Raw genomic sequence first — 8970 nt, forward strand, 5'->3', positions numbered from 1 at the left:
GGCGGGGCGGCGCGAGGGGCGGGGCGGCGCGAGGGGCGGGGCGGCGCGAGGGGCGGGGCGGCGCGAGGGGCGGGGCGGCGCGAGGGGCGGGGCGGCGCGAGGGGCGGGGCGGCGCGAGGGGCGGGGCGGCGCGAGGGGCGGGCGGCGCGAGGGGCGGGGCGGCGCGAGGGGCGGGGCGGCGCGAGGGGCGGGGCGGCGCGAGGGGCGGGGCGGCGCGAGGGGCGGGGCGGCGCGAGGGGCGGGGCGGCGCGAGGGGCGGGGCGGCGCGAGGGGCGGGGGGGAAGCCCCGCGCAGGCGCCGCTCGGGACCGGGCCCGGGCCCCGGCGCGGCGCGGCCTGCTCTCCGGCGCCGCAGCTTTCCCGCGGCCCAGGGAAAGCGTTAATTCGTCATTCTCCAACGCGAGGTGACGTGTCATCCTGCGTTCGCTCTCGATCCTGATCGAACAGCCTTGGGCAAACGCGGATCGTTTTAAACTTTCAGTTTTGTACAAAATTCGTTCCCTCAGTTTCGCGAGCGAAGCGTTCACTTCTCAGCGGGAGCGTTTCCTGTAACTGTCCGCAGGGGCGCGGGGACGAACGCGCAGGAGCTGGGGTTCGAGTACGGCAGGCGGCGTCCCCTCCCGCGGGTGCGGGAGCGCCGTGCCTGGCGGCGGAAGGAATACTCGGAGATTTCGATACCCAAATAAAACCCAGGCTGAATATAACTCTGGAAAATTCCCCCCTTCCCAAGCCGCTCTTCTGTCCTGCGGGCGCTGCTCCCGGCCGGCCTGAGCCCCAGCGCCCGAGCGGGCCCGGGGGCGCCGCCCCGACGGCTGCGGGACCGGCGCTGGGGCCGCCGGGCGCTGCGCACGGACCCCCCTGAAACCCGGCGGGTTTGGGGTTTTGTTTTGTTTGTTCGCTTGGGGTTTTTTAAGTGATTTGTTATTTTCATTTGTTGAACTATTTTCAGGGTCCTAGTTAGCAATTTTCTGTAATACTATCTTTTCCTATGCAGTATGATTTCTTTTTTTTTTTTCCCCTGCGATTTGAGTTACAAAAACCATCTAAAAAGGATTTATGCATAGTTTTTCTTAATAAAATAGGGGTGCCTTTTTTAGACAAGGTTTTAGTGGTTGTGGAATACTACCATTACTCTATCAAAACATAAGAAGTCACTCCCCAGTAAACACAGACTTGGGGCTAAAAGCAGAGATCAAACAGATCCCACGTGTCTGCATTGCTATTCTGGAATGTGATTTCTCTCCCAAGACTGACTTACTTCAGAGGAGAGAATCCTAAAAAAGTATTGGTCACAGGAATAAATTACTATGTAGGTTTGCCAGACTTAAGTCAAACATGTCAATTCTTGGCCATCAAAGCTAGGAACAAAAAATTGAAAGTCAGGATCATAGTATAATAACCAAGAACATTCTCTAGGAAAAGCTGGATTTTTTTTTTCTGCATTTAAATATCAGTATAGTTAAATTTTCAGACTATAAGTGTTAACATATATGACTGTGAGCCAGGAGTTTTCCATATTGTTGTGAAACCAGGACCACGTTGCAGCCTCAGTTTCTCCTTTTACAGGGACTGTGCTGCCATCGCTGCTGTTGTCTGTCTAGAAACTGTTTCTGAACCTTATTTTTTTCTGAGACATTTTGACAGAGTATGCTATAGTGGATTTGTATACACAATACATGTATTATCTAACAAACAGAAATAGATGAGAATGTTCTCTACCTTAAGCAAATTAAGCTGTTGAAAGCTGAAAACTGCATTCAAAAAAATGACACGTCTGCCATAGTAATTACAGATAGTCGCTAAGTGACAATAAAATCAAGTTTGTGACATGTCTTTGTAGATGTTATATTTACAAAGGAATGTAAATTTCCAACACAGGAAAACCACAGACACCAGGATACTGAAAGGTGTTTCCAGGTCCATGAAATAACTCATCAGCTATTTGATTTCAGTGTCTGGATTTCAACCTCTTTTTCCAACTGTCACACAGAACTTTGGACTTTTTTAATATTAAATGAGGTGTCCTCCATCCTGCCAAAAAGGTCTCTTCTTTTATGTTTGAGATGCAGTAAAAACATTTGATTTTTTTGGAGAACGTGGAGATTCCATTTCAAATTAATAACAAAAATATCTCCTGTAGATAAAGGTCTCGCATGTTGATGTCCATGACTTAATTCAGAGTTGCTTCTGAGGGCTTAAGGGTGGAAATGGTTATCTTTTAACTAAAGCTGTTTATCCCAGTCACCTGTAGTGTTTTCCACACTGGATACTTGTAACTGACAAAAATACAATTTTTAGCTGGATATGCCTTCCACTTATTTCTGCTTAAATTTTACACTCAGCATTTCAGCCATAGGCTAGGTTCTGGCATTTTTAGTCATGTTGATTAGTACTGCACTGGCAATAATGCTTTTTAGAAAATGGAATGTTTTATGACAAGTACAACATAACATCATTAGAACTGGCACAGACACACAGCCATCAAATGGAGCCATTTCTGGGATGTGACTCCATTAGACACAGGGGAAAACAAAGTCTTGTCTGAAGTGCTGTTAGATCTTAAGGTGGACACTGAGGAAATGAGATGCTGCAAAAGGTTTATCTAGACACCATCATATCGTGTATTTGCATCAGAAAGAAGATCCAGCAAGGCTTCACTATTGAAAACTGATTATGTAAGTATTTTATATCCAATGCTTGGAACCCAAGATATTCCCTTTTGCTCATACATTTACCCATCTACTTTAGAATAGAGTGCAAACTTGTATTGACATGGATAATGACATCTTAAAGGATTTTACCTTCTGCAAGACAGAATTCTGCAGACTGGAGAGGATCCTGCTTCAAATATGGTTAAATAACAGAGAACAGAGTATGCATTATGTTATATTTATAACAAGCCAGTACAAAGTCTTCAATTTTTTTACTCCAATGTTATAATTGTAATTCAATAGAAACAAGATCATAGTTATCAGTGACTGAAACAATTGTCAGAACATATTTAATTAAAGGCTTAACTGCTGAGTTCTATTTTTTGAGGCCAAGAAACTGGCAGGTAATGTGCATTTCAAAAGCCATCCTATGATGGTTATGGTAGAACAATCTATATCTGAAGACTGTTAAATATCATTCAATGGAGCTGTAAATTTGGTGAAATGGTGTAAAAAGACTTAAAAGACTGTGGCTTATTGCAGAAGCTGGGAAGTGTGCTCATATGACTATGGTACTCCTCCAGCTTCAGACAACCAGTAGAAAGCAAAAAAAACCTCGAGATTAAGTGTCAAGTGTCAAAGTATTTTATGCTTTTATTTAATAAGTTGATTAAAAATACATCAGTCTTGTATTCTCAGGACATCTGGAAGGCAGATGAATTTGAGGTCAGCCACACGCCAGGAGCAACATGCATTGAACCCGAGAACAATGGTCTACAAGGAACTTCTTCACAAAGAGATTGCTTACCATTTGAAGCCCTTTTTAAGGTGTTCTAGGGAAAGAATTCTGCAAAGAGCCAGGATATATGGGGCCTGATCTGAAGGAACTCTCATCCTGTTGAATGCCAAACAGGCCAGAAACAAACTTATTCCCCAGTAATGAAGGAATGTAAAATTTCCCAAGTCTGAGATCCATAGACAAGCTTGCAGAACAATAAACTGAAGGTTATCTATTTTATAATGGCTGGAAATATGAATAATTTCACTTATTTTCCACTATATTTTGGATTACCATTACAGTTATTTAATTTCCCAAATAATACTCCAATAATGACAGTTTGATTCACTTTCTACACTATTTCATTTTTAGGCTCTTCTACTGTGGCATTGATCAGAAGAGTGTAGGGAAAACATCAAGAAAAGTTATGTATAAAACTAAGGATATCACTGGCATGAATTTTGAATTAATGAATAATGTATCCTCTTTGTTTTATAATATGTTTCAGCTGTGTTCAGCAAGTAAGAAACAAATAGTTAACTTGGTGCTGAAACTAACAGACATGCTCACATAGACTACAGGTAACAACATTTTTCTTAATTAATCACAGAAACAGACAAAGAGCTTTGTCAACTGGCAGGGCAACATATTCCTTGCAGGAGAAAGTATTTTTTTATTTAAAAAAAATTAGGGAAGTTTCCTGGCACTACAACTGAGAACAGAGGCTTGAGAATGTGACCTTTTTCGCCAATATAGCCTAAAAGTTCAAGAGCCAGATGAGCCACACACAGAGGTACCATCAGTAAATGTAAAATTTGGATATCTAGATTTAGTTTGGTTTGTCTATACCAGACTAGCAGGTAGGCTTATTGGTATATTTTGTAACTGGCACAAATGTTAACCTTGCCCTTTTTTATTTTTTTTTTTTGCTGTTTCCAAACATGGACAACAGAAATGAGTAGTGGGCTATTGCACAGAGCTTCTCTGACAGCTCAGAAACAGAGTTTTTGTGTAGTGAATGCGGTTAAAACCTCAGGTCTTTCTGGAAGTCTTGAAAGTGGGCTGGCATAATGGTCTAGAGAAAGTCAGCTGATGGTGGGCAAGCAAGGGCATCCAACTTGCTCATCCCTAAAATGCTGAATGGGCCAAACTGCTGGAGCCTGAGCTGCAAGCTCAGAGCTGAAGGAGCTTTAGACTTACCTGGGCCTTGGCAAATCAGAGCTCTCAAAACCAAGTAATACTAATTATGTGGAGAATCAGACTTCAAAACATTGGACTTGTATGTCCTACTTTAATGCTAATGCTAACAGAGCATGAAAATACATACTGATGTACAATACCTTAACTTTCCTCAGGTATAAACTGGGTAAGCAGCTGAAGTTTATTCAAACCTGCCAGTTCATGTCAGCTAAGGATCAAAGCTATAAAGTTCCAGGAATTAAAATTCTGATAATAAATAAGTAATTTTAATTACATCATTGGAGCTAAATAGAAAATCGAAACTATTTATTTCTAGTTTTTATATTGCCACCTCAACTGCCTGAATTAAGAGAATCAGAATAAAAAAAAAAATCACATTCTCCTATTCTTGAACAGGAACATCTAACTATGCTAGAAATAGCACTGCAGTTACTTTCATAGATAAACAAAAGAGAGCTGGAAATGCATGGTCTCCAATAATGAAAACATGACTAGTGATGCTCCTTCCTGCTGGCAAGTAAAACTCTAAATATTCTGTAAGCTCACCCACAGCCTCACCCACTCCTGAAGAAAATAACTGTAATTCGTGGTCATTGCAAAGGTAGTGCACAAATAGGTCCAGTTTCACGGATGCCTACATCAATATTTAGCAAGAATATAAACCCTGTCTTTAGCTGCATGCTAGCCAACCTCTCTTAGTTAAGAGCTTTCCAGATTCCATTACAGACTCCTCTGGTGGAGCTTTACTGCGACAGCTCCAACACTCTCACTGCTAGAGGTTTTTATACTGTGCAGTCTTCTATTTACAGAACGACCCTGCTACAGAGGTTTATAAATGCATTGAAAAGCGCGTGAACTTGGAGCTCTCATCTGCATAGCGTTACTAACTATAGGCACTTGTGCCTCCTAGTGTTTATGAGGGTCTTTTTCTGATCTTTTGATTCCTGTTACTATGACACATCAAGCTACAGCAGAAAAAAACCCCAAACCACTCACCCTTTGTAATTTCCATTCCTTAAATGTTCCTCAGGAGGCAGAGAATCCTGACCTTCTTCCTGACTTTAGTTTATTGTGCAGACCCCAACCTACTGATGAATCAAGTGCAGTGCAAAGGTCCACACAGCTAGGACGGCTGCTGCAGTGAGAGATATAAATTAGCCAAAGACCTGAGAGGTGTTTCATGAAGGACACCTGCACCTAATTAACTCCCAGAATGTTGATCATCATCAATTTCAGTCACCCCAAAATAAATTAAAAAAAAAAAAGCCAAACCAAAAAGCTGGACCAAGATCACCTGGCAAAAAATTCAAGATCTATTTATTTGACCACCTTTCAAACAAGGGTGAAGTTGTTTGCCAATAGGATCCCCCAGAGGGATGATTTTAACTTGGGTATTTTTAGTACCCTAGGGTGACGTACTCAGATTTGCTCTGTATTGACCTGACTTACATCTGGAGATAGATATGAATGAGAACAGTCAAAGGTGAGCTCTGAAATGAGGCATCATAAGACAATTGTGTGTGTGTGTGCAGGATGGTTCCAGGAAAGTTTATGTTGTTTTTTCCCCAGCTTTTGTTATTCAAAGAAGAGCTGAAGTGTCCCGTGTTCTGACTTCCCCTGTTCCCCCATCCCCACCTCTCTTTTTCAGAGGAAATTGTTTTCCCAATTGAAAGATAACTATTCTTAGTGAGGTGCACAAAAAAATTCCTGGGTTTCTGACTGTAGAGCCAAGTAAAAATATTGAAGTAAAATAGATACTTGCTCCATTCTTTAATTGAAAGTTTTTGTTAACTTTGTTTCTGGTGGAAAATTTGATCTTCAACTGGCTTGCTAAAATATTTGCTAAGACCCAACCCTTGTTATTGTTCACAAAGAGTACTTCACAAATGAAACTACAGCAAACTAGTCCTAGTACCTGGAACATCCAGTTCTTTCAAGAATATGGTTTGTCTGTAAAAATAACGTTTTACGAACACTGTAATGAGGCTCACATTCGGACCCGAACTGTTTCTGAGAACTCACTGAAGAGCTGGGTGCCAAATAGGGCTAGCGAGTAATTTCACGTGGGTAAATAAAGTGAAGTAAACATGGGAAGGATAACACCTTTCTTCTTATAGAAGAAACAGTCTTTTTCTTATGACCAGAATCTACAGTCCACATTTACACCATAATGAATGGGCAACTATTGACTTAGTGCTCCAGAAAAAAACTAAATGGGCAAAAAATAGTTTCAGTATAGTCAGTTCTATTTTTGAAGAGCTACGAAACATCTTATTAAGCAGTCCCTAATCATCTCAGAGCAGCACAGTATGCCCACCTTTTACTCTGTGACTCCGAATGGTGAGGGCTGTGCTTACTTCTATTCCATACAGGACACAGAAATTCCTTAGAATTTCCCTCTGGAAGAAGCCAGTTCTCCTTCACCATGAAAAGCTCCAGGATAAGTAAGTATATTATTTTCAGCATATTGAGATCACTGTTACTACACTGGAATGCCAAACCACAGATTAAATAACAAAACATTTGAGAGAAATCTACTACAAGAAGATAAAGGAACTGCCTGTTGATAGAGTTTACTTTTTAGACTTATATTCATGTGCAAATACTACAAATGGCACAGGAATTTAACAACAAAGGGAAAATCAGGAAACAATAGACATAATAGACGAGATGCCACACTCAATCATGGACTCAGTATTGCTTCGCGCTGCAAATTGCTGCACAAAATCACAAGCCAAGCCCTCAAAATTGCAAGTCTGCATTTAAAACTAAGTAATTCAAAACTGAAACAGTGAGTTCCTATTACTTATCTTCTGGTTTTGAGGTTTTGGAGTTGATATTCAAAGACTTTCCTCCCATGCTGTCACAGCTTTAGGCTTACTTATTGCCTCCAAGAAAAGTCAGGATTCCTACAGGACTCAAAGAGGTAGAACTTCAAGAATCAGAGCAAATTTGATTGATCTCACAAACTTTAGCAACATAGTTTATTCATTAGTTAGGCAAATAATTTAATCTTTGTCTTCATGCATGAATTAGCAGGTCATATTTCTAACTAGTTTTACAGGCTGATAAGAAATACAGCATTTCAGATTGAAACAGAAAAGTTAAGCAACTTGCTTAAAGTTCCAGTAGGGTCCAACAATATAGTATGTTATTGGAAGGGGATGCAGCCAGGCTCCAGGAACAAAGCAATTGTCCCTGCTACCCATTGTAAGTAACACACATATTTACTTAGGGCAGTGGAACAGGACGACATGCATGCTTGATGCTGAAGAAAAAACTGTTTGTGCCTGCTATACTGGAGAGTTTGTACAAGATTAATTCTTGAAAACTAATCGTGTTTCTTAGGTTCTTATAACCTTTTACTCTGAAATGAATGAGACAGCTTGTAGGGTATGCCAACTGATTTGGTCCCACCTGAGCGTTTTCAAAGATGGAAACTTGAGTTATCACTTAGCAGAGGAAAGAAGAACCATTGGTCTGTAGGTCTGAAAGTACTTAAAGCAGTATCCAAATCTCTGCTTCGCACTGATTCTCTATGGCGTGTACCCTCCTGGATCTTACTGGAACAGTACCATGCTACAGTGGAAGCTAATGTAGAAACAAGTCGTCCGCTGTGTCACACAGGAAACAATCCATGCCAGACAGGAGACAGTTCTAGTAATTTTTTATTTGCCAGGCTCTAATTCTGCAACTCACCCATTTCAATTAAAATACAGATCAATCACAAGATGTCATCATAAAAGTGTCTCAGAAAGAAATATTTGCTATGAACAGGGCAGAGAGGTGGAACATCAAATACACAACAGTTCCAGTAAAACCAGCATTCTTTATTACCCCATATGTATGTTCCCCCTGCCTCGGCACTCCTGTCAATAAATCACCCTGTGTGACCATTGATGAAAACGACGTTTGTTTTCTACTTGCACAGTAACAGAGGGAAGCTCTTTCCTAGTTGAGATGAGGGCACTTTCTTCTCTTCAAGAAACTCTCAGAACATTCCCTTCTGCAAATGGGATGGGGAAGAAGTGTCGGTCCTAAGGCTTTTAGTTGAAACCAGTTTTAGAGGAGTTTTGATCTGCATGAATTGAAACAGGCAAGCTCAGCGTTCCCCACCCACGCAAGCTCCACTGTGTGTTACTTGCAGTAGTGAAGAGCAAGCACCGTGACGTACGTGGCCGTGGTGAAATGTCGTCATACTGTGAAGTTCGTTGTAAGGCACAAAATGTCTGTTTCTCAAATGCGTTTAGATCCTACAGATGCAAATCAGCATTAAGTGGTAACTGCCAAAGCACAGAAGGTGCTTAATCGTTCCTGGTTTTGATTTCTTCAAACACTGTGA

The sequence above is a fragment of the Tauraco erythrolophus genome, chromosome 21 (assembly GCF_009769465.1).
Source record: "Tauraco erythrolophus isolate bTauEry1 chromosome 21, bTauEry1.pri, whole genome shotgun sequence".
Classification (NCBI taxonomy): Eukaryota; Metazoa; Chordata; class Aves; order Musophagiformes; family Musophagidae; genus Tauraco; species Tauraco erythrolophus.